The 27227-nt window shown below is 46.6% G+C and overlaps 1 long non-coding RNA gene across 1 annotated transcript in view; it reads left to right on the forward strand.

Annotated features, from left to right (window-relative positions):
- Positions 1-3629: 3629 nt before the first annotated feature.
- LOC137650523 (uncharacterized) overlaps positions 3630-27227 on the forward strand; it is a 54365-nt gene continuing 30767 nt past the window's right edge. The window contains exon 1 of the long non-coding RNA XR_011045976.1: positions 3630-3773. This is a non-coding gene — a long non-coding RNA (uncharacterized lncRNA). The remainder of the gene's footprint in view (positions 3774-27227) is intronic.

A 27227-nucleotide genomic window follows, 5' to 3' on the forward strand; every position in this document is an offset into this window, starting at 1 on the left:
CTCACTGCTGGGAGGAATGGCGATGGTGGCTGATACAAAACAAACATACACTACCGGGGTCTAGCGATGGTAGGTAGGGCAGCCGGTCGGAACCACGGACCACCCCAAAGCTAAAGCAAAGTCCTTCAAAAAGGAGGCAACCGTGTTACCCCACACGAATGGGAAAAAGGCACGCTAATAGAGTTCAATGTGGACGACGATTCATTGTATAGTGTTCGACGTCCATAAGGTTATAAAAGTCAAAATAATGATATGAAAATTACAACAAAATCCGCACGCACTCTTGAATGTTCTAAGCTAGACAGTGATCTAAAATGAAAAAAAAAAAATAATTTAAGGGGGAATGTGACCATATATTAACACACCTTTGACTCGCGTGTTATAGATCTCAATGGCTGAGTGTGCTTCAAATTGGGTACTTGCTGAGGTCAGTTGTGGCATTTTGGGCTCGCCCTCAAGATTTACCTTATAACCACCGTCATTGAGATAAAGTGAGACCTGTCACTGCAACAGGTGAGGATCTTCCTCTTTGGGATGCAGGAGACAAGTAGACGGGAAGCTGTTCACAGAGAACGGGCCATGTGGGTCTCCGAGAGCGTAACTTAGTTTAACGTTCCCCACAGTACTAAATTTGTAGAGTGGTGTTTGCAAGGATAGATAGATGGAGGGATATAGATTAGCTTTCCTTGTAAGGGGACCATGGGCTCTTGTCCTTTCGGCAGCCCATAAGTGGGGTATGGTTGTGAAAGTGAAAAAATATATCGGATGATGATGGGATGAGAGTTACATGACGACCGAGGCTGGAGTCCAAAGCTCAGCAAACAAGGCCTTCCTAAACCCAATTCCTCTTCGTTCCTGGATAAATTGATCTTTTCCTATGGCAACCCGAAAAGGGAATGCGCAAGGGAGAGGTTATTCACCTGTTTCCCCAAACAGCAGATAAAATGTGATGCATTCTTCTACGCTTACCCAGTCTTGAGGTGCCATGTTAGGATAAAGATAGTGATTAATCTAAATGTAGAAGTAGAGGTCTTGTAGCGTCTATACAGAATACAAGGATTAATCTTGCATCTCCAGGGGAATATACCCGAGAATAAAACCAAACTGTCTGGCATATACAATTATTGATTTAATGGAAAAAATGGCAAAGGCAGTGCATGGCGGGCAATAAATTTCTTATGCAAATAAACTTGAAGGCTGTACAGAGAGATGTAAATAAAATACACATAAATTCTAATGTATAATTTGCAACCAAGATCAGTAAAATAAATTATCCTAGAATACGCTGCTCAAGGTAATGAGACCAATTTCATGCAGACAGCTAATTACTACCGAAGAAGTCTAAGCCTACCTGCGAACAGAGATCTTGATAGATAGGATAAAAAACAGAGAGGGTAGCTGAATTAACCAAAATAAGAACAAAGAAAAGGGTAGCTGGACTGCATCATGCGTGAGCTAAATTAAAAAAAGAAAATGTATATAGAATAAAAAGTGAAGGTAATTTTTCACATAGAAGTAGGTTTGATGTTTTATAAGTTTTGGCCTCAATGCTTTCCAGCTTGCATTCGAGTCTAAACTGCTAAAGACTTCCCCAACTGCATATGAAACTAGAGGGGGCACTAGGTAGAGATCCCTCTTGCGACGCCACGCCAGGCAGTCTTATTTTGCTCTTTACTCCACTGCGTACTTGTATTTCGATATATTTTCGTCTCTGAGTCATATCCAACATGTCTGACGTAGGGAGACTTTCCTGGACTAACTAAGTTCCCACTCAAATATTTAAATAAAATTATCCTCCACAACCCTTGTGTGTGTGTGTGTGTGTGTGTGTGTGTGTGTGTGTGTGTGTGTGTGTTTTAGGGGGGTTGGCAAACACAAGAATAACAGCCACATTAGATTCTACGTTATAGGAAGAATAAGCTATTCTGTGATTTGCCATGACTTTGCAGGTTGGGACGAGTAAGTGTTTAGGATGGGAACGCTTTGGAAAAGGTTTAGCGGCATTTTAAAAATTATTGTCAATATATTAAATGAAATAATCAACAGATGATTGAAAGAATGGCCTAAAATAATTATTTATATATATATATATATATATATATATATATATATATATATATATATATATATATATATATATGTATATATATATATAGCCTGAGCAAGAACGTTAATTTTTGCACGTTATTTCGTAAATTTATCAGCATATACAACAGTACTATATTTTTCCCCTCAAATATTCAAATATGGATATCCAAGTACTTAATGCCATTTTTTCGAAATGATAAAAGTATTAGCAAAAGTAGGAGGGACTAAATTAAACTTTCATGTAAATGAATAGTATCAGCTATGGAAATTTTTTATAGTTTAGTGTACCTTAAAATTTCGTTTTCTGTATCATTCAAGTTTTCTGTTACTTGTTAATGTAGACTACACCTTTTAGACAACCATGAATAAATTAATCATAAAGCCAAGTTGTCCAACGAAATTTAATGTTTATTAGCCAAACAAATTATTATAGTTTTACAACTTATTAGTTCAAAGTTTAACTGTCCGTTGGTTTTTCTGTATCTGTTCGGTAAGGTTAAAGAGTCATCTTTAAATAAATTTGTTTGTTGTAATTCAAGAAGGAAATATAATTTCCATTTGTATTTCTTGAAATTAGCATACTTGAATTGGCCAGCCATCCCCGTCTGTATTTTTACTACAAAAACAAAATCGTGAATATTTCAAGGTGATTATCAACAATATTTGTATTGCCATTTGTTATTCAGGAGCCTAATTGATGTGGCCAAATAAATAACGATACAGAAAATGATTTATAGAGAAATCACGACTATTTTAACGATAAGGAGTCCCCCAAAATGAACTTTGCGCATTAAGTGCTTCTGTTTATAGCCAGTATTACCAGACACCTCGAAATATCCCTAGATTCGAAAAATATGGATATATCCTGCCAACTGGAGGACTTTCGGCGAATACAACGATCCATAATTATATATATATATATATATATATATATATATATATATATATATATATATATATATATATATATATATATATATATATATATATATATATATATATATATATATACTTTCTTATTTTTACGGGTTTATTGTTCGCGTGCATAAATAAATAGATGACACGTGGATATGCATAGATAGATATATGAACTGTATTCAGAACAGATTATATGTTAAGTATATAAATGGAATTTATCTTAAAATCAGAGCCATTCGTGAAAATTTCTTCAATAATGTATCACCTCGTTATGGAAATAAAATAAATTCATTTAATTATCTTGACAATATTTGTCCAACTAGGATACTGTCTTAAAATGAGACTTTTAGAAATTCCGAAAGACATATTTTGTTATTCAGGGTTGAATAATAGAAACTAAATACCGTATTCCTTAATAAAAAGGAAGTTATTACGCCTGTTTTTCAACCTTCCTGTGTGCACTGCACATGTAAAGAAAACATTACTGGTTATTATATAGTGTTAGTGTCACTAGACTTGCTACTTTACATCAAATCAATTACAGTATCTGGGGGAAATTTTGAATGAATAGGGGAAGTACACAACTATTTTGTAGGGAATTATGGACAGACTTGCCTGGCAACACTACAACGGCTGTTGCCTGCGAGTTATCATTCCTCATTTCGTTTTCCTTGTGAACCAGTGTTTACTGTTTACCCATTTATTTTAAATTTGAAAAAAAAGAAAACATTAACATCTGTGTAGCTTCCGTGATTTTGGCATCAACTGTAAGTATTTTTCATTTATACAATGTCATTTGGGTGTGGAAATCAAAATGTAGGCTATTCCAAAGCTTCTTTGTCCATAGGAAATAACAGTGCTGGTTTAGTATGTGGCCTACTTTTTTTTTATTCTGGCTTAGTATGTGGCCTACCTTATTTATTCTGGTTTAGTATGTGGCCTACCTTATTTATTCTGGTTTAGTATGTGGCCTACCTTATTTATTCTGGTTTAGTATGTGGCCTACCTTATTTATTCTGGTTTAGTATGTGGCCTACCTGGCTTGTTAGGTTAGGTTAGGCCACATACTAAAATAGATAGAATTTTGTAGGCCATATTCGAAAGGTAGGTCACATACTAAACCGGCACCAAAATAACTCTAATTAGGCTAATGGGGGCTTTTAGTTGACCTACAGTAGGTAGATATGCTCATATATTTACGAAGTCTACATTTTGGTACATGAATTGTGGGTAAATCTGAACTCTAGTACAGGACTAGATTTCAGCCAACGAAGTTAATTTTTTTTACAAATTAACACTACACTGCCTGACTGCATATACAGTGTTAGGCCTACGTGAAATCATATCCTCTCGGTACCCTTTTTCCCGTCTTTCCAAATCACTATAGGAGTGTATTTAGTTGGTTGGGTCAGGTGTAAACTTATTACTTGTCAAATCGATGTTGTTTATCCTGGTCTGAAATACAATATTATGAAGCTAGTTTTGCAATTTAAGGAATATAATGATTGTGTTACTTGCAATAAATGAAGCCATTTGAGAAGTAAATACAAGGAAGAGACTTAGTCTCAGGTTAAGCCAAGGATACAGCAGTTTACGGGGATGTAGCAGGTGGGTGTAACCTCCCCTGGTAGGTAAGGATACGGCTCCTAGTTTAGGTTAGGTGGGGAACCTGAGGTTAGGTGGTGTGTATTTTTGTTTGTTTCCCTTTTAACCTGTGCTTTTAAACATTAAACTTACCCGCTGGTTATATAACAATGGCTTTAGTCCCTGACGTCCGGTAGAAATTAAAATAACTCACGGCCCCCGCAGATAGAGTTACCAGGTGTACACTAGCACCACCAGGTGTACACTAGCACCACCACGGGAGCTAGGCCGAACTATTCCATCCACCACCAGATTTTCTCCTGCCGCCATTTTGGCAACATCGTTAGGAATTCTCTCGCTAACTACCTTGAATTTGACAGTGATCTTGGTGATGTACTTTGATTTTTAGTTATTGGCTTTCGCATTATTGGACTCGCTTTCGGATTCTCTTGAATACTTGTTGGATTTGGATTATTTGGATTATTTTTTTACCCTTGCTTGTTTTTTATCTCTCTCTGTAATTTTCAATATGGCCAACCCATCTCCTTCATATAGGAAGTGTGTGAAAGAGTGTAAGACTCGGCTTCCAAAAGCCTCTGTTGATCCCCATTCTATTTGTGCTAAATGTAGGGGTAAAATTTGTGTATATAAAGACCGACGTCAAGAATGTATTTCATTGTCCGAGAGTGAGTGGTTAGCTTTTGAACGCTACTCTCGCAAATTAGAGAGGAATAGAGTTAGGCATAGTTCTTCTCGATCTAGAGATTTATCTACTTCTAATATCATTGAACCTAATTCTTCCTCAGTAGTGGTAGATCCAGACCCTAATACTGTTTCATCTGAACCTACGATGAAAGATATGATGACAGCGATTCAAGTTCTTGTCGTAAGAGGAGAATCGCTCGCGGCTGACAGAAACCAACTCATGTCCGACGTTAACCAACTTAAAAGTGTTAGTGTTAAAAGTGCTAATAATGTGTTCTGTGATGTGGAGGGTGCGTCTGCGTGAACCTGTCGTTCACCTAGCCTTAGACCTCTTTCAAGCTCCCGAACCCATGGGAGAAGTAATGTCGATCGGCGAAAGGGAACGAGAGGCATCATCGCTCACGCAGACGTCCCCTTGAGCGTTCCTGTTGTTGCATCGCAGATCGCTCACCCTCACCATGGGAAAGGTGAGGCTAGTTTTTTGTCTTCATCTTCGAATGACGCTACGCATGGCAAGGTCTGGCGTCATGCTTCCAGACCTCTTAAGAGAAAAGCGTATGTAGTGGCGCAGCGGCGCGATCCGTCACCGCATGCGCCTGGCTGCAGCCATTGGGATTCGCCAGAGCGTTTTCATTCGTCTGTTGAAGGTTCTCCTCCGAAACGTCCTGACAGGATGTCGGAGGTTGACAAGAGTTTACTTCAGACTGAGTCGGAGCTTGTTCCTGAGCCTAGTGTTATGGTACATGCACCGCCACTTCCACCAGACTGGGTTCCATCTCCTGATAATGTGGAACGTTATGCAAGCGATGAGGAAGGCGAGTTTGCAATAGAAGTTTCTACACCTGTGTCGCCTAAGGTTGATCCTAATTGGGCTATGCTGCTAGACAAGAAGCAGCAGCTCTCATCTTTTATGCAGTCATATCAGCAAAGCGGTGGTTCGTCATGATTCCGATCATGACGCGTTGTCGCACAGGCGGCCTACCAACGTACGCGATGTTGAACAGCGTGATAAGGCTGCTATTTTTCATAGAGTTTCTGCTTCTCTTGATAACAAATGTCAAGCGGCCAAGCGTGACACCGAGCGTCATCCTTCCAGGCGCGGCGACAAGTACCAGGCAGCTGAGCGTGACGTCGCGCGCCAAGCTAAACATACCATGACGCCCAACGTCAGTCAGATACGGGTCGACATGCGCAAGGACGTGACGTCGAGCGCAATATTAGCTATTGTCAGGTGGACAAACATACCGAACGACTTGATCACGCGCACCGCGCTGCTGGCGCTTATGCTCACAAGCGACACCTTTTGGAACAAAACGCTGTTACAGCGGCTGGAATTCGTACGGAAGAAGAACCGGATGATCAGTCCTCTCTGGATGAGCCTTTGGATGTTGTCTCGGAAGATGAAGAGAATTAAACACCTCAACACACTGTAGATCTCAAAAAGATTGTTGGTTTTTACAAAATTATTTCCTGATCACTTTGCTCCTGTAGCTCCACGTTCACCTCCACTGGAGTTTACCTTGGGAATAACAGCAAGAGCATAGATTTTTCACTAAGATGATTCTCTCTCGCTCTTTAGAGAGAGCATTAAAGTTAATGGGTGTGTGGATGCAATCTAAAAAAGTTCTAGGCAAAACAGGCTTCGCTTTCCCCCCTGCCAGATTAGCTTCCAATTCTAGCATATGGTACGAGACAGGAGAGGTCCTAGGCTTGGGAGTTCCTGCTTCTGCCCAAGGCGACTTCTCGAGTTTAGTGGACTCTTCTCGTCACTTGGCTATGAGAAGGACAAAGATCCTATGGTCTATGTCTGAGTTTGATCATCTCCTCAAAGGCATCTATAGGACATTTGAAGTGTTCAACTTGTTTGATTGGTCTCTGGGCACCTTGGGGAAGAAAGTTTCTGCAATGAAGGATTCTGAAACTGCTAACTTTATACATGTAATGTCTTGCATGGATAAAGCTGTTAGAGATGGCTCGCATGAGTTAGCAGCCCTTTTTACAGCCGGGGTCGTTAAGAAGAGAGCAACTATGTGCTCTTTTTCTCTCCATGGGAGTCACTCCTTTCCAGAGGTCAGAATTGCTTTATGCACCTCTTTCTCCTTCTCTATTCCCTCAGGAGCTAGTAAAGGAGGTTGCTGCTGCCCTAACACAAAAAGCTACTCACGACTTAGTCTCCAAAACAGCTAGGAAGGTTCTTCCAACTTCATTCTCCGCCCATAGACCGAAAGAGGATTCTTCTTTCCCTCAAGCATCACAGCTTTTTCATGCAAGGTCGGTCGGTAGGGGTAGCTTCAGACCTAACGGTAGAAGGGCTAGAAGTAGAGGTTCTAGGTCGGGCCGAAGCAGTCTGACTGCCTTCGCCTTCAGACAGCAGTGGGGGCCAGGCTAAACAACTTTGGTAAGCCTGGGAGAGAAGGGGAGCGGACCCTTGGTCCGCTCTAGTTTTAAAGGAGGGTCACAAGATCCTGTTTATCTCGAAACCTCCGTTAGTTATAGACCCTGTGGATCTCTCTCCCAAATACAAGGAGGAATCGAAGAAGCAGGCCATGCAGCTTCAAATGTTTCTCTTGCTAGAGAAGAAGGAATAGAGAGGGTACGGAACTTAAAATCACCAGGTTTTTACAACAGATTGTTCCTGGTTCCCAAGAACTCGGGAGAATGGAGACCGGTCCTGGACGTAAGTGCCCTCAACAGCTATGTCCAGAAGACAAAGTTTTCTATGGAATCTCAGAGGACTGTGCTTGCAGCTGTAAGGAAGGGCGACTGGATGGTCTCATTAGACCTCCAGGATGCTTATTTTCATATCCCGATCCACCCAAGTTGCAAACGTTACCTGAGGTTCGTGTACAGGAAGGAGCTCTTCCAGTTTCGGGCCTTGTGTTTCGGCCTCAGCACCGCCCCTCTAGTCTTCACAAAGATAATGTTGAATGTGGTGAGCATGCTCCATTCGAGAGGCATCAGAGCCTCCTTGTACTTGGACGATTGGCTAATAAGAGCTCCCTCCCTCAATCGCTGTCTGAAGGATCTGCGTCTGACAATGAGTCTGTCAGAAGAACTAGGACTTCTGATGAATTCAGAGAAGTCCCAATTGATTCCATCCCAGAAGATTCTATATTTAGGGATGGAGATTCAGAGTCTGGCTTTTCAGGTTTTTCCATCACCTGCAAGGATACAGCTAGCTCTCCTAAAACTTTGTGCCTTTCTAAAGAAGGAGTTTTGTTCAGTAAGAGAGTGGATGAGCCTCCTGGGAACCCTCTCTTCACTGGAGCAGTTTGTGTCTCTAGGGAAACTGAACCTACGACCTCTTCAGTTCCATCTCAATTACCATTGGAACAAAGAGAACAGCCTCGACAAGGAAAAAATTCCCCTTACAGAACCAATAAAAGAGTGCCTTCAGTGGTGGAACTACATAAACAGACTTCAGGAAGGTCTTTCGTTGGAGCAAAAGAACCCAGACCTTGTGTTGTTTTCCGACGCCTCGGACTCGGGTTGGGGAGCAACACTGGGAAAGTCGGAGATCTCAGGTCTGTGGACAAGGGAACAAGGAAGCCTCCACATCAATCAAAAGGAGCTGTTGGCAATCCTGTTGGCTCTCAAAGGTTTCAAGAAGTTAGTACTAAACAAAGAAGTAAAAGTCAATGCCGATAACACCACAGCATTGGCTTACATAGCAAAGCAAGGCAGGACGCACTCGAGGCCACTTTACGAAATAACAAGAACTCTTCTCGTATAGGCACAGCAAAGGAAGATATCCCTGTTGACAAGATTCATACAGGGAGAGTAGAACGTGATGGTAGACGTCCTCAGCAGGAGGAATCAGGTTCTTCCCACAGAGTGGACATTGCATCTGGATGTATCCAAGAAACTTTGGCGGATTTGGGGTCGCCCCCTTATAGATCTATTCGCGACCTCAAAAATTAAAAGGCTAGAGACTTATTGCTCTCCAGTTCCGGACCTTGAAGCGACACACATAGACACATTCCTGATGGATTGGTCTCACCTGGATGTGTTTGCGTTTCCTCCATTCAAAGTGCTGTACAAGGTATTACAGAAGTTCGTGTCTCACGAGGGGACCAGGTTGACTCTAGTAGCTCCCTTCTGGCTGTCAAGAGGTTGGTTTACAGAGGTACTGGAATGGATGGTGGACGTTCCAAGAAGCCTGCCATTGAGAATAGATCTTCTCAAACAACCCCACTTGGCAAGAAACCATCTAAACCTCCAAGCTCTACATCTGACTGCCTTCAGACTATCGAAAAACTCGCAAGATCTAGAGGATTTTCGAAGGAGGCAGCCAAGGCTATTGCTAGAGCAAGGAGAACTTATACCATCAAGGTTTATCAGTCCAAGTGGGAGGTTTTTAGAGGATGGTGTAGAGCTATCTCAGTTTCTTCATCCAGTACCTCTGTAACTCAAATTGCCGATTTCTTTTTAGAGCTTAGAAGAAAGCACAATTTTTCCTCCTCAACCATCAAGGGGTACAGGAGTATGCTGGTGGCTGTCTTCAGGCACAGGGATTTAGATCTCTCTAATAACAAGGACCTTCAGGATCTTCTCAGATCTTTTGAAACCTCTAAGAAGCATCAACAGGAATCACCAGCCTGGAATTTAGATGTGGTTTTAAAATTCCTCATGAGTGACAGATTCGAACCTTTGCTCTCGGATTCCTTTAAAGATCTGACTTTAAAGACACTATTTTTAGTAAGCCTAGCAACAGCTAAGAGTGTCAGTGAAGTTCACTCTTTTAGCAAGAACATTGGCTTCGGAAACGGGAAAGCCATATGCTCCTTGCAACTTGAATTTCTGGGCAAAAACGAACGTCCTTCTCAACCATGGCCAAAGTCTTTCGAGATTGCTAATCTCTCTGATATAGTGAGTGAAGAATTGGAGAAGGTTCTGTGTCCGGTAGAGCACTAAAGTTCTATCTGGACAGAACTAAAGAGTTAAGAGGCAATTCTGAAGCCCTTTGGTGTGCAGTCAAAAAGCCTACATTACCTATGTCTAAAAACGCTTTATCATATTTCATAAGACTTTTAATTAGAGAAGCTCACACACACTGTGGTGAGGCAGACCTTAAGCTGCTTAAAGTTAAGACTTATGAAGTTAGAGCTGTAGCAACTTACTGTAGCTTTTAAACAAAATCGTTCTCTGCTAAGCATCATGGATACAACCTTTTTTAGGAGTAAATGTGTATTCGCATCACAGTACTTAAAACGTGTCCAGAATCTTTATGAAGACTGCTACACTTTGGGACCATTCGTAGCAGCGAATGCAGTAGTAGGTGAAGGATCTACCACTACACTCCCCTAATCCCTAGTACCCTTTTCTCCTCTTGGAACTTGTATATAATTTTATGGTTGTATGTGGAGATTGTTCGACATTTTTCCGCAATCTTTGATTTAGTCAGGTGGTCATTTTGTTCCTTGAGAGTGCTCGGAACAAGGGTATTAGTTAAGGTCCTGTCAGCATATAGGTTTTTCACTGTTTGATAGCTCCTAGAGATCTTCAGTCCCCTGGGTGGACGGCTGGATCTCAATAGGATAGCAGACATAATGAGGCAGAGAATCATTGAAGTCAGCTTCCTTAATAGGTACGAACCCTTAAGCTTGTTTTATTTTAACTCTTAAGTGATATTCCAACACTGTTGCTGTCTCTGACCCTCCACCAAGGGTGTCAGTCAGCCATTGTTATATAACCAGCAGGTAAGTTTAATGTTTAAAAATTATTTGTTCCGTAACCGAAATACAAACCACGCTATTTACATGGGGTTTTACTTTCGGCGTAGCTGAAATGACGAGCCATTAGAATTTTAACGAGGGTTAATTACTCCCGCCCTAGTTAGCAAGGGGGTAGGGGAGTGGTAGCTAGCTACCCTCCCCCCCTCACACACCGGTGAACTACTTCACTTCACTTTTGGCTCGGGCGATGAGCAGACGTCTCTGCTTCGCCCTCGCATTGTTGACAGCCTTAATTTTGTTTTGCTTTTTCTTTCAGTTTGTGTGCTTGAAGTTGGCCTCTTCCTTCCTTCCATCATGCGGAAGTGCTCTGGACTCCCCGACCGCCCTTGTGGAACGTTCATGTCGGCGGTCGAGACGGACCCTCACTCCTTATGCCCGCTGTGTCGAGGTCAACGGTGTGAAAGGGATAATACCTGTAGTGAGTGCAGGGAGTGGCCTACCTCCCAGTGGGAGAGGTTTGCCCGGCGGCGTAAGAAGAAGCCTAAGCGTGACCGTTCTCCTTCAAGGGTTGCCTTGAAGAAGGAAGGTTCCGGGGACTCTTCTTCCGCCGCCCGAACCTCCTCCGAAGCTCCCACTCGATCGGTCTCTCGCGAGAGGCCGGCGAGTGGTAGCGCAGGCCCTTCTTTTGTTTCCCAATCTCGGGGTTCGGGAGAGGGCGTTGCCTCCCATAGCGAGGCAGCTCCCCCTCCTACTCCGGGGGAGGGCATTGATTCTGTTGATGACCATGTGACTAACGATAATCTTTTACAGCTTTGGGCTTCCTTGGGGCTTAAGGGCTCGCCCTCCAAGGAAGCCCTGTTTGACCTGATCCAGTTGGGTGCAGCTGTCAAACAGTCGCCGGTAATAGCAGAGGTAGATCCTCTGTCTATTGTCGACGTTGTTGTGGCAGAGGCTTCCGACGTGTCGGGTCAGACCCCTGCTGCGGTTGCGGTTGTTGCTGAAGGCTCAGTTCCCCCCTCCGAACATCCTTCGAGGGAGGAGCTGGGTCCAACGGTCTCTCCTGCGGGTGACTCTCCCCCTCGGGGGAGTGCACTGACAGAGACTCCTCTTCGGAGGACAGACGATGGTGTTGCTGTGCCTCGAGGTCGTCTTCATCGTAAGGCTCGCCCTCCTCTTCGCCGGAGAGGCCTTCCTTCTCCTTACAAGGGAGTTAGGAGGCGCCTCTTCAGGTCTTCGCTTTCGACTTCCCCCGCAGAGGATCCTCCACGTCGAGAGCAGACTGTTGCAGCTGCTTCCTTGGACCTCTCCGCAGATCGTTCGTGATCTCCGACGCCTGCCAGACTTTCCAGTCTTCCATCTCCGTTCCTGGACGCAGATGCGCAGTGGGCGCCCACGCATCCCGTTATCCAATGGGCACCGGTCCCTTCGGGGCAAGAGGGCTCTTCTCACAATGTGGGTGAGTCTCTCGAGCGCCAGGTCTTACTGCGCACGCGCGCAGTCCTAGAGGTTCCTTAGATAGCGCACAGGCGCTCACAGGTTCCTCTGGCCTTGCTGCGCCCAGACGATCTCCTGAGACTCGCCGTAGATCTCCTGCTCGCCAGCGCCCTCCTGCACGCCAACGCTCACCTACGCGCTAGCAATCTCCTGTGCCACAGAGACCTCCTGTGCACCAGCGGTCTCCAGCTCGCCTGCGCACTTCTGTTCCTGATGCGCGCCATGCGCGCCAACGTTCGCCCGCTCACCCACGATCTCCGGATCTGGGTGCAGGCAGGAACACTGTCCCTCCACCTCCTCGCCGACGTTTGCCTACACGCCAGCCATCGTCTACTCGCTATCGCGCGCACTCTCCTGTGCGCACTTCTAGGACAGCCTGAGTTCCTGCGCGGCGCGCCCACGAGATGTCTCTTAAGCCCGCCCACGAGCGTTCGCCTTTGCGCACTTCCTCGCCCTCTGGTCCTGTGCCCCAGTTGGTTCCTTCTGACCGCGCAACTGCGCGCCAACTGTCTCCTGCGCGCCAGCGACCTCCTACGTGCCCGCGCGATCCTTCGCCTGCGCGCAAGCGCTCTCCTACGCGCAAGCGCTCTCCTACGCGCAAGCGCTCTCCTACGCGCCCCCGCGCCAGACCGCCACAGGTCTCCGACACGCCCACGCGCTAACTCGCCTGTGCGTAGTCGTTCGCCTGTTCACGCTACGCGCCATCACTCGCCAACGCGCCATCATTCGCCAATGCGCCGTCACTCACCAACGCGCCATAGCTCACCATCGCTCGCCAACGCTCCACCGATCGCCTACACGCCATCGTTCTCCCGATCGCCTACACGCCATCGTTCTCCCGATCGCCAGCGCTCGCCCTTGCAGCCACGCGCACCCTCACCTGCGCGCCCACGCGCACCTTCGCCAGCGCGCCCACGTGCCCCCTCGCCAGCGCGCCCACTCGCCCAGGCGCCCTCACGCTCGTGCGCGCCAACGTTCGCCCGCGCGCGAACCAGCGGTTCTACCATCGCGTGAGTGCCAGCGCGACCTCGCCAGCGATTCCCACCGGGTTTCGCAGCGCGCTCAACCGTGCGAGTTTTCGGGGACGCGTACTTCCAGATCCTCGTCCTCGCGATCACCACCCTGCAAGCGCAGAGCTGCGCACGTCCAGGAGCAGGAATAATCTTCGGAGAGGTCTATGCAACATTCTTCTTTTCAGGCAGGCCCCGTAGTATCCACTCCTAAGGATCGGCCAATCCCCTTCCCTTCAGCGGGTGTTGCTGACACTGCGTCGGTCAGCCGCCAGCCCTGGTTTGGGTCCCTGATCAAAGCGGTCGTGCTGGTGATGAAGCCAGCCCTCGCTGATCTGGGTCTGAAACTAACGGTACCCGCGTCCCCGCTGAAGAGAAGGAGAGGAGTGGACTTCATGGTAACTTCTCCTAGGGTTAAGTTGGCTCCCAAGAAGTCCGTTGGGAAGGCCCCTTCCCCTTCGCAGGCGTTTTCTCCTTCCCCTGTGGACGAAGCCTTTCTGTCCTCAGGAGAATCCAGCGAGGTGAGGCGATCTCCCACGGCACCAATGGGAGGAACCCCACCTCGGGGAAGAGAACCATATCGTGTGGAGAGGAGCCCCCAGACTTCTTTGCTTGAGTCCTGTATCCCTCCCAGAAGGGAGCCTAAGGACTCGAAGACTCTTCCTAAGTCTTCTACCCGGATTCGACCAGAGCTACCGAGACCCCAGGAGAACGTCCACGTATCTCCCCAAGTAGAGCTACTGGGGACAGGAGACCTTGCTGCCAGTCCATAAGGAGGAGAGCAGCACGAGTCGGAGCATGCCTTCTGGCAGGTCCTTAGTCTGATGAGGCAACTCAATGGATTCAAGGACCCCGAGACCGGCCCCCACGAAGGCAAGGATACGGTCCTGGACCAAGTCTACGGTACCCAGAAGCTCCCAAAGGCCAGTGCGGCTCTGCCCTGGTCCCAGGGAGTGAAGAGTGCCAGAGACAAGGTTGAGGGCCAGCTCACTGAACTCGCCGCCTCTAGCCGTTCCTCTGCCGGGAACAAACTCCTCCCACCTCCTCGCGTACAGCAGAGGAGGTACTTCGAGATCATGGGGGAGTCTTGTTTAGCTCTTCCCCTCCACCACTCTATGGAAGAGCTCTCTAGGGGGATTTCTCTCGAGAAACTCTCCGCCCGGCAGGTGACATTCTCGGCTACGGAGATCCTAAGCCAGGAGAAAGTCGCGATGTGTGCCATGCAGACCACTTCGTGGCTGGACATCTGGCTGGGGTCTCTGGATATCCTGTTGCGATCCGAGGACTTGTCCAAGGAGAGCACCAGGAAGGCCCTCGAGACTTTCCTCCTCTCGGGCACGCGCTCCATCGAGTTTTTAGCTCACCAAGTTTCGAACTTGTGGGCAAACTCGATCCTAAAATGTCGGGATGCCGTGACCGAGAGATTCCACTCGAAAGTCCCAGCCGTAGATGTCAGAAAACTCAGACACTCCTCCATCCTTGGAGAGAATTTGTTCGAGCCCAAGGACGTGGAACAAACAGCTGAGAGATGGAGGAAGTCGAATCAAGATTCACTCCTCCAAAGGGCCCTTACATCTCGGCCCTACAAGCCTCCAGCTCTTCAACAACAACAACATCAGCAGCCTCGTCAGCCTAGGACATCGAGACAGGCTCCGGCAGCAAAGGCTAAAGTGTCTAAGCAGCAGCCCTTTCCTGTCAAGGACAAGAAAGGTGGAAAGCCCTCCAGGGGAGGTAAGAATCCTAGGGGGAGCGGCCAAGGCCGTAAACGCTAGGATTGGCAATCCCCCTGCATGTCCACCAGTGGGGGGATGCCTACAAAGTTGCGCGGACAGGTGGCAGCAACTCGGGGCTTATTCCTGGATGATCTCTGTGATCAGCCAAGGATATTGCATCCCATTCATAACATCTCTTCCTCCCCTGACAGCGAATCCAGTGTCGTTGAGTTCCTATGCCATGGGATCGGTAAAGGGGCTAGCCCTTCGGGCAGAAGTCGAGACCATGCTCAAGAAGGATGCTCTCCAGGAGGTCGTCGACGGCTCCCCAGGCTGCTTCAGTCGACTCTTTTTTGTAAAGAAGGCGTCTGGAGGCTGGAGACCTGTCATCGACCTCTCAGCTCTGAACAAGTTTGTCAAGCAAATTCCGTTCAGCATGGAGACAGCGGACACGGTCAGACTTGCAGTGAGACTGCAAGACTTCATGTGCACTCTGGATTTGAAGGATGCGTACTTCCAGATCCCAGTCCATCCGTCTTCCAGGAAGTACTTGAGATTCAGCCTAGACAACAAGACCTACCAGTTCAAGGTGCTGTGTTTTGGTCTCTCCACAGCACCTCAGGTGTTCACCAAGGTGTTCACCCAGATTTCTTCGTGGGCACACAGGATCGGCATCCGTCTCCTCCGCTATCTGGACGATTGGCTGATCCTGGCAGACTTGGAGTCGACCCTTCTTCGACACCGAGACAAGCTTCTGGGACTTTGCCAAGATCTAGGGATCATGGTAAATCTCGAGAAGTCTTCTCTGCTCCCAACTCAACGACTGGTTTATCTAGGCGTGATATTAGACACCAATCTCCACAAAGCCTTTCCATCAGACGACAGGATAGCAAGGCTGAGGGGGGTCGCAAGACCTTTCCTCGGACGGGAAGTCCTTCCAGCCCAATCTTGGTTATGTCTCCTAGGTCACCTGGCCTCCCTGGCCCGTCTAGTTCCGAACGGCTGCCTCAGGATGAGATCCCTACAATGGCGGCTCAAGTCCCGGTGGAATCAAGGCAACGATTCCCCAGACACTCTGGTCCCTATGGGACCCGCGGAACGGGCGGACCTGCAGTGGTGGCTGACCGACGAAAACCTTCGAAAGGGAGTGGATCTTCTCGTCCTCCCCCGGATTTGATGCTGTTGTCGGACGCATCAAAAGAAGGGTGGGGGGCCCACGTTCTGAACCAGAGGATCTCAAGCCTATGGTCAGAATCAGAAAGGTGCCTCCACATCAACCTGCTAGAAATGAAGGCATCTATCTGGCCCTTCAACAGGTCCTGGCGGGCCACTCCGTGGTGGTGATGAGCGACAACACCACAGTAGTGGCTTATATCAACAAGCAGGGAGGTACCTTTTCACAACAGCTATCCCATCTTGCAGTAGAGATACTGAGGTGGACCGAAGTCCACTCGATTCCACTATCAGCTCGCTTCATTCCAGGCAAAAGGAATGTGCTCGCCGACAGTCTGAGCAGAGCATCGCAGATAGTGAGTACCGAGTGGTCTTTGGATCCTCAAGTAGCCAACAAAGTCCTGACTTTGTGGGGTTCCCTGACAGTGGACCTGTTCGCGACAGCTTTGAACTTCAAGCTGCCGCTGTACTGCTCCCCAGTCCCGGACCCCAACGCACTCTGGCAAGATGCCTTCCAACAACGGTGGGACAACATCGATGCCTGCGCCTTTCCACCGTTCTGTCTGATGAGAAGGGTGCTCAACAAGACCAGACTATCGGTCAATCTGTCAATGACCTTAATAGCTCTGCTATGGCATCACGCAGAGTGGTTCCCGGACCTTCTGCGGCTCCTGACGGAACTCCTGAGAGAGCTTCCCCCACGACACGAGCTACTCAAGCAACCACATTGCAATATCTCCCACAAGGCCGTAGCTTCGCTTCGGCTTCACGCCTGGAGACTATCCAGCGTCTCCTCACTGAGAGAGGCTATTCGCAACAAGTTGCGGAGAGGATGTCTCGACACCTGCGAAAGTCATCCGCAGGGGTCTACCAGGCGAAGTGGAGAGTCTTCTGTGGTTGGTGTCGTGGGAGGGGTATCTCTCCCCTCGATGCCACTATTCCAGCAATAGCGGAGTTTCTCGTGTATTTGCGGGAGGAAATGCGCCTTTCAGTCTCGGCGGTGAAAGGCTATCGCTCAGCCTTAAGCTTAGCCTTCAGGCTGAAAGGAATAGACATTTCTTCCTCGCTGGAACTTTCTTTACTCAACGAAGCTACGAACTTACCTGCCCTCAGTCGGAAGTGAGACCTACATGGAACGTGGTTCGCGTCCTCAGGGCTCTTAAGAGACCTCCGTTCGAACCATTACGCCAGGCCTCTGATCGACACCTGACTTGGAAGACGGCATTCCTGCTCGCTTTGGCCTCAGCCAAGCGGGTCAGTGAACTTCATGGTCTCTCGTACGACGTCGCCCATTCAAGGGGATGGCGGGAGGTAACGTTCGGGTTCGTCCCTGAGTTTGTAGCTAAGACTCAGAACCCTGGAGTGCCGGACCCACGGTTTGACTCCTTCAGGGTCTCGAGTCTCCGTTCTGTAACAAGTGACCCAGACCATCTGTTATTATTTCCAGTGAGAAGTCTGAGGCGTTATCTGAAGAGAACGGCTGCAGTCCATCCTCGCGTGCAAGCCCTGTTTGTGAGCACGGGAAGGACGAAGAGGAGGGTCACCAAGAATACTATCTCTGCCTGGATCCGAAGGGTCATCCACCACGCCTTGAATCCAGATCCTCCTCCGTCACGTCGTCCCAGAGCACACGATGTCAGAGGCATCGCTACGTCTCTGGCTTTTAAGAGAAATTTCTCGGTGATGCAGGTGCTACAAGCTGGGGTCTGGAAGCGTCAAACGACCTTCACAGCCCACTACCTGAAGGACGTGACCCACAGGAGCCTTGATATATTCTCGATCGGCCCTGTGGTGGCTGCACAACAGCTGATCTAACCTCAGGCTCCTTAATGGACAGGTAGTAGAAGGTTGAGGGCATTGTTACCTGGTTTTAGACTGCATGAATGAAAGAGTATGTCTGGCCCTTACTTCTTTCTTCATCCTCCCCTCTCTTGGGGAAAGCAGCATCCTGGGTTCTCTGCATAACTGACCTCGAACCTCTGCAGGTGAACCATGCTTCCTTGTGTTCCTAGTATTAAGATAATACTGTCGCGTCCCCCAGTCGCGTCCCCCATACCCTGACGAGGTGGTATTGGGAACGTCCTAGCCAAGAATTCCATCTAAAGGACTTCAGGTCAACTTCCTAGGACGAGTCACACTTCAACCCTCCACACACAAGCTTATGTAGGCCGCCCGTTCCTTGCGGAGCAAGGAACTGCCGAGGTGCAGGGACTCTTTTTCTCGAGTGCTGCTCACTCGGATTCTGAGTCCCCGGGTAAAAGCCAAAGCCAGTAAGGCCGGGACTTTCCTCCCTACCTAAGGGGTAAGTCACCCCATGTAAATAGGGTGGTTTGTATTTCGGTTACGGAACAAATGACAAATTCGGAGATAATTTGTATTTTTCCTAACCATACAAACCTTAGCTACTTACACATATTTGCCCGCCAGCCTTGTCCCCCAAGGCAAGTCCTACCTCTAAGTGAAGTGAAGCAGTTCACCGGTGTGTGAGGGGGGAAGGGGTAGCTAGCTACCACTCCTCTACCCCCTTGCTAACTAGCGCGGGGGTAACTAACCCTCGTTAAAATTCTAATGGCTCGTCATTTCAGCTACGCCGAAAGTAGAACCCCATGTAAATAGCTAAGGTTTGTATGGTTAGGAAAAATGCAAATCACCTCCGAATTTGTCATATTTTCATAATAAAATAAATTTTTGAACATACTTACCCGCTGGTTATATAACTTATAATCCCACCCTCATCCCCTCTAGAGACCTATGGGCATGGAAAATCTAGTGGTGGATGGACTAGTTCGGCCTACCTCCCATGGTGGCGCTAGTGTACACCTGGCATTTCTATCTGCAATTGCCGGAAGTTTTTTGAATTTCTGCCGGACGTCAGGGACTAAAGCCATTGTTATATAACCAGCGGGTAAGTATGTTAAAAAAATTTATTTTATTATGAAAATATCATTTGTTCCTACTCTAAATACAAACCCTCATTCTTTACTATAGGAGATATTCTAGCGCGAGCTGGAAGATATGGCAGAAAAACCTTAACAAGGTCGTTAACGACTGGACAGGTAATTACCCACCTGTCAGTGGCGGGCTACCGCCGGTCGGCAGCTGCTGTTTACCCTCAATCGAATTCTAGCCGTCGCAGTGGTAACACCACTGCTCCTGCTTTATTTGCCTGGCAGACTAGCCTTTGTTTTTTTTAGTTTTGATTAATCCTTTTTCTTTTCCTTTGTTAGATGATGTCCTCTATTTTGAGGAAGTGTTCATGGCGCCTTTATATCACAGCTGGATGTGGATCCTCTTACCTTATGCCCCGTTACGGAGGTCATGGGTGTTCTGCTACCCTGCGGAGGATGGGTTCCCCTGCCAAGTATGTAGAAGTGGTCTTCGCAGTACCCGCTCTTCCTCCTCCACTTCATTGTCTTTTCCTCTTCGGAGGCTAGGAGGGAGAGAGAGATGAGGAAAAGGAGAGCTCGCACTCCTTTGCCCAGTCGTTCTCTACGGAGTCTCAGGCGACATAGTAAGAGACATAATGGTTCTTGCTCTTCCTTGCCTTCTGTCTCTTCACGAGATGTCTCGCCGCAAGACTAGCGCTCTCGTTACAAACTTAAGAGCGCTTCCTCCTTACCCTATCATAGGGCATCAAGCGCATATGCGCCAACATGCGCATACACATGAGGGTACACACAGGCACACTATTCTATCTTTATTTCTCTTCCACTTTTTTGTTAAAGTATTTATAGTGTATACAGTATAGGAAGTATTTATTTTAATGTTACTGTTCTTAAAATATTTTATTTTTTCTTGTTTCCTTTCCTCACTGGGCTATTTTCCCTGTTGGAGCCCCTGGGCTTATAGCATCCTGCTTTTCCAACTAGGGTTATAGCTTAGCAAGTAATAATAATAATAATAATGATAATAATACGCTCCAACAAGAGCATAGCTCAATCACGTGCCATGCACTCACCTGCGCACAAACTCTTGCGCGCCACCAATCTTCTGCGTAATGGTGCTCTCCTATGTGCTCCCGCGCGCCAACATTCTCCTGCACGTGCACATACGTGCCCAACACCTCACTCTCCTGCCCGCTATACTGCGCACCATCCTACGCGCCAGGTAAAACCTGCGCATTAGCTTTCTACTGTTAAAAGGACTTCTGATAAGTCAGCCATGCTGCCCTCTTCGGCGCGCCAGCGCTTACCGGCGCGCCAGCGCTTAACCGCGCCAGCGCTTACCAGCATCGGCAAGGATATGCGCGCCAGCCTTCTCCCGCATCGGCAAGGATATGCGCGCACGCACGCGCGCCCCATATGATTCTATTATGCAGGGAATTTTCTCCTGCGCGCGCCCGACGGCTAGCACAGACGTGCGAGATCACTCTCCCGCATGCCCGTTTACGCCTGCACCTAGATATTCTCACCGAAGAGACAGGCAAAATAGGAAGAGACGTTATCATTCTCGCTCTTTCTCGCCTTTTATCTCTCCCCGAGACTTCTTGCCTTGAGATTATATACACTCATGCCACAAACCTGAGAAGAACGATCCCTCTCGTCATCATTCTGCCTCGCTGTCGTCGTCGTGCGAGGGATCATTTAAGAAACCAGGAGCGTGGCCAAGGGCAAAGCACGTCCTAACCTCGAACCCTCTTCTTCGCATAATAGTTTGAGGGTCTCCGTCCGCTCTAGAAAAAGTCGGATAGAGCGCTTCTCCTTGCTTTACTCTCTATCTTCACAGAGATCGCTCTCGCCTTTGAATTCTCCATCTCTGACCCTTTGGGGTCTCGTGACAAGAAAACTTCGGTTTCCCGGTGCGCTATCCCTTCGTTTTCTCACAGCAAGTTGCTGAAACCTCGGGCTCTCATGCATTTAGTCTCGCTGACACTTCTGTGTCTCGTGACAAGGGAGACTTCTGTTGTCCCGTTGCTCTAGCCCTTCTGGTTCTCGCAACATAACCTCTAGGGGCACGCACGATCACGCTGAACCTTCGGGTTCTCGCAACACAACCTCCAGGGGCACGCACGATCACGCTGAACCTTCGGGTTCTTGTGACACAAGTCATCAAGAGTGTTACCCTTAGGTCAGAGTGTCTTCGGACTCTTGTCGCGCAGAGTGTTCGCGTACGCCCATCCAACACTACGCCCATGACATTAAGAGTTTTACTCTTATGGCAGAGTCTTCAGACCCCAGTCACGCAGGTGTTCACACACAATTAGCGCTACACACTCAATTCTCCGGTCATACACTCGCGGGGTCAATCCCTCGCTCCCGTGTTTCAGACAGGACAACCTCCCTAATTCCTTTGCTCCCTATTGAGTTAACGATTTTGAGTCTCTCGGAAACCTTGAAAGAAGATGCAGGGGTTCAGCCCTTCTTCTCTTCGGTTGAGAGCAGAAGGGAAAGGGGAAACATGTTAGAGAGGCTAAAAGAAAACACCCAGATAGCAGCGACATAGAACGCGATGCCGAGGACTTTGGCCGCTCCATTCGTTATCCTGCAATTCATGTGGCAGCTCATAAGCTGCCCATGTTACGAGGTAACACTTGATGTCAACCTGCAACTTGATCAACTTATTGGGAAACTTAGATTGCTGACAGGAGGTTCGCCTCCAGGGATTAGGGATCCTTCCCTTACGAGGGAGGGATAACCTTCCTCGGAATTGGACTGCATGAGAGATCCATCCCCCTTCCGAGGAAAAGCTTCCCCACTTCAACCAGTCGTAAGGAGTTGCGAACAGCTCAATGAGTTTTACTTCTGTTTTTTTGTCCCCGAAGACTGTGCTTTCTCCCCTGGAGCTGGGGAAAAGTAAGTCTACGGGTTGTTCCTCCTTCGGGGGGAACTTCTCCCTGGGAGTATGCTTGGCTCAGCCAATGTCCTTCATCGGGAGGACTTCTCTCTCGCCCACGAGAGGAGATTATTACGCCTACGTTTTTTCTGTAAAGCTGAGAGAAAACTTGCCTTAGGCGATGCCCTCCTTCAGAAGATCTCTCTCGTTCGCTAAAGAGAGATTATTACGCCTCTGCTTTTTTCCCCATAGGACTGGGGGAAAGCTTGTCTTGGGCAATGTTCTCCTTCGGGAGAACTTCTCTCTCGTCCGCGAGAGAGATTATTAAGCCTCTGCTTTTTTCCCATAGAACTGGGAGAAAGCTTGTCTTAAGCCAGGTCCCCCTTCGGGGGGACTCCTTTCTCGTTCACGAGAGGGAGATTTTTATGCCTACGTTTTTTCCCTAGAACTAGGAGAAAACTTGTCTTAGACGATGTCCTCCTTCGGGAGAACTTCTCTCTCGTTCGCGAAAGAGAGATTATTACGCCTATGCTTTTTTCCCATAGAACTGGGAGAAAGTTTGCCTTAGGCGATGTCCTCCTTCGGGAGGACTTCTCCCTCGTTCGCGAGAGAGAAATTATTATACCTACGCTTTTCCCCATAGAAAGGGGAGAAATCATGCCTTTGGCAATATCCTCCTTCGGGAGGACTTCTCCCTCGTTATAGAGAGAGAAGTTACTATGCCTACGCTTTTCCCCATAGAGTAGGGAGAAAGCTGGTTTTAGGCATTCTCCTTCAGGAGAGCCTTCCTACCACTCACGAGAAGGAAACTTGTAGGAGTTTGCTGATCCACGCTCCTACCTCTTACGCTTTTGAATGAAAGCGACATTCTCCTTCAGGAGAACGATCTACCCTGTGGAGGAGTTATTTTCATCCCTGACATTCTCCCCCTCGTGCTGTAAGGAGACGTCTTTTTGAACCTACTGGTTTGCCTCACATTGGCCCCTCGGGGTCTTGTGACGATCACCCTTTTGGCGGGCGTGATCGGGAACCTTTAAACTTTCGTCATGTTTATCCTACAGGCCCTCATGACCTTAGGAGTCCTTCGGGCCTCTGTCGCGTTGGACTTTCAAGTTCACACGACTTGGAACCTTCGGGATTCAGTTATGCTGAGTAGTCAGGCTCTTGTAACAATTAGCACAGAGTGTCCGTGCACTCAAGCAATTAGCGCTCTGCACGCGACCATCGTCATTAAGAGTTTTACTCTTATGACAGAGCCTTCCGACTCTCGTCAACAGTCTTTGCATTTACCTTCAGACACTCCGACTTCTACCATTCTTGCCCTTTCGATAAGAAAGTACGAGGGGTAAGATATAAAGTTTGTCTGCTACTCGCGTCTCCACTTTTTCCTGTAATAACACGCGAGGAATTATCGCAGCCTGAGGATTCCTTGGGAGAGCTGCTGTCGAGGGACTTAGAATCCTCCTAAGAACTATGGGTTATATCTCATGCCTCGGCGATTTACTTATGTCTGCTCGACCCTTTGACTCTCCAGCCTTTGACAGGCTATGTAGTGACAGTCTGGGGTTCGAGTCCCGCCCAGACTCGTTAGTGCCATCAGTGCCTACAACCTTACCATCCTTGTAAGCTATGGTTGGGGGGTTTTGGGGGGAGCCTATAGATCTATCTGCTGAATCTTCAGCAGCCACTGCCTGGCCTTCCTAGTCCTAGCTGGGATGGGGAGGAGGCTTGGTCATTGACCTTATATGGTCAGTCTCTAGGATATTGTCCTAACGGCTAGTGCTATGTCACTGTCCCTCGCCTCTGCTTTTCTTGAGCGACCTTTAAACCTGGTCGGTTCTCCGAGATCAGAGACGTCAACCTTCTCCTCTGATCTTGGATCCCCTCACGGCAAGGCTCACACCAGGCTAATCCTCGAAGACACACTCTACTTTTCCAGGCTCTTCTCAGTCACAGAAGCCTAGGCAAGGGAAGCGACTTCAATATCCCTTCTGGCTTGACACGCAGTCTGATACAGTCGGCTACCTTACGAGCCACGAGAACTTGTCAAACCTAAACTCTAGGCAGTCCCTACAAGAAGTCCTAACTGCTGGGGCTAAGACAATGAATTTCTTAACTGCTACAACAGCGACAATGTGGAGCGATTAGGTTCTCAAAAGGAAGGATCAGTAATTCACAGACTTCCTTTTGTACCTCAGTGTGGAAAGCTTCCCTCAGTCTCGGTGATTAAGGGCTATCGCGTAGCCAGAGCCTCATCTGTAGACGGAGAAGGGGTTGACCTCTCCGCCTCAAAGTCATCACCTTGGTTGTTTCGGGGTTTGGAGTGATCTTGCCCCCCAGTTGAGATTAGACCATCTCCTTGAGATGTGTCTTAGGTTCGCTGAAGGGGCTGCCCTATGAGCCCTTAAGGGCCTCAGGCTACTCTCTGAACCTTAAGACCGTCTTCCTCGTACCTCTGTCCTCCGCTAAAGGGTCAGTGAGCTACATGGTCTGTCTCACGTCACCCATTCTAAGAGATGGGGGGGGGCAGTGTCTCGCAACTTTGTACCGGGCTTGGTGGCTAGACTCCTAATCCTTCATCTTCCGATGAGAGATTTCGAGAATCTCCACACTCAATAAGGTAACACAGGATGTAGTCCAGTCATTACTATACCCAGTCAGGGCGTTGAAGAAATATCTGAAGCGCACCAGACTTTTCAGACCATGTCTCCGTCATCTCTTCCTTGTACCAACAGGGTAAAGAAGAGAATCTCTCGCAACACCATATCTTTCTGGCTCAAGAAAGTTATTGCGAGGTCTTTTCACGGAGACCCAGAGGCAGCGCAACCCAGACAAACCTTCAGTCGTACTGAGATCCTGGGGATCTACAAAGAAAAAAGATTAACGGAAGATTGTTGCTTCAAAAGAGTCTAGTCTGAGGACTATCTTCCCTAGGGATAGGGAACTCCTTGGCCACTCTGGCCTCAAGACTAAGTCTCCTATAGTAAAGAATGAGGGTTTGTATTTAATGTAGGAACAAATGACAAACTTATAACAGAGTTTGTATTTTTCCTAACATACAAACCCGAATTCTTTAAACAAATCTTTCCTTCATCACCGCCCCCCTAGGATAGTCCTAGCTAGAATCCGATTGAAGGTAAACAGCAGCTACCGACCGGCGGTCCCCCACCACTGACAGGTGGGTAATTACCTGTCAGGTCGTTAACGACCTTGTTAAGGTTTTTCTGCCGTATTTTCCAGCTCGCTCTAGAATATCTCCTATAGTAAAGAATTCGGGTTTGTATGTTAAGAAAAATACACTCTCTCTTATAAGTTTGTCATTTTTCCATTCATAACTTAGAATCTTAAAACATCTAAATTTAAGATATGGGATTCCCCATTTATTTGCATCAGAACAGTTCAAAGTAGGCCTACCTCTAAATGCACCAGTATCACCTATTTTCTTCATTAAGGATATTGTGCTGTAGTAGATGTATATTTATCCACATAATAATGACTGACCTGGTAAGACTCAACTGATTACAAAGGCTCCACACTATATAATGAGTAACTTTTGTTTCAAGCGAATAGTTTTGCTTTTAAAATATTTATTTTTAGTTTCCAATTGTCCTTTCGCATTAGAATCTAGCCGAAATTTTCAACTCGACGTATTTTCAAACCCGAAAAATCATATTTCACCAGGAGCACAAACACAGGAGTATGGCCCAACTAAATTTAGGATCGTTTTCCACTCTTGAGTCCCTCGGTACTGTGACGTGTTACTATTATTATTATTATTATCATTATTATTATTATTATTGCTGTTGTTATTATCAATAATAATAATAATAATAATAATAATAATAATAATAATGATGATGATGATAATTTATGATTGTTATTATTATTATTATTATTATTATTATTATTATTATTTTTATCATTATTATTTTTATTATTATTATTATTATTATTATTATCTATTGTTTATTTATTGTTTATTTGTTTATTGTTTATAATTATTATTATTATTATTATTATTATTTATTGTTTATTATTTATTTATTTATTATTTATTTATTTATTATTTGTTTATTATTTATCATTTATTGTTTACTTATTCATTATTTATTGTTTATTATTTATTATTATTATTATTACTATTATTACTAATTATTATTATTATTATTATTATTATTATTATTATTATTTATTATTTATTAGTTAAATGGCAACCTTATTTGGAAGAGAAGAATGCCTCAAACCAAAGGACCTAAACAAGGAAAGCAGGCCAGTGCATAAAGTAGACAGCAATGCAATGAACAAACTATGAAAAAAAATATACATATACTGTAAACTACTCTATATTAGGATAGCAAATTTAATCATATATTTTTCATATAAACTATAAAACAAAGTCCGAAGTCAAGCATTTGTCCCACGTTTCAGCTGAAGTTCTATTATCCAACTTTTGTATTGGGAAGATCATTCAACAATTTAATCCCAGCCAAGATAAAGCTTCTAAATTACATTTACTCCTTGACGCTATTAGTACAGATACAGCAGAGATTACTGTAGTTCAATAACAAAGAGGGTGCTCACTTGTATTATGACATAAAACTACTTTTGCTGCAGCTGCCATCACAGATGGATATACTGTGCAAAAGCCATGCCTAGGCTTAACTGATGGATGATCTTTCCTTGCATCATCATATGTTTAGTTTGTTTGTTGATACACTTTTCGATATGGAATTAAAAGGTCAATAAACGGAAGTGCCAGGGAAGGTATACTCCAGACAGACGACAAGCGTGTAGCCGTAAGCTCTTAAAGTCACTTGACTATCATGCCTACAGAGGAAGGTTGCCCATCAACCTCTGCCTGACCCCTCATCACCTGCTAATGAAGATCCCAGATCTGCCTCTTCTAGACAGGCCTCACTCAGATGCTCTTCACCCAACTGTGCTTTCACCCAGACGCATTTCACCCAGATGTGCCTCAACCAGATGTACCTCAACCAAATGTACCTCAACCAGATGCGCCTTAACCAGATGCTTCTCACCCACACGTCTCCTCCACACATCCCTCAGCCAGGCATGCCTCACCCAGGCATGCCTCA

The sequence above is a fragment of the Palaemon carinicauda genome, chromosome 12, assembly GCF_036898095.1.
Source record: "Palaemon carinicauda isolate YSFRI2023 chromosome 12, ASM3689809v2, whole genome shotgun sequence".
Classification (NCBI taxonomy): domain Eukaryota; kingdom Metazoa; phylum Arthropoda; class Malacostraca; order Decapoda; family Palaemonidae; genus Palaemon; species Palaemon carinicauda.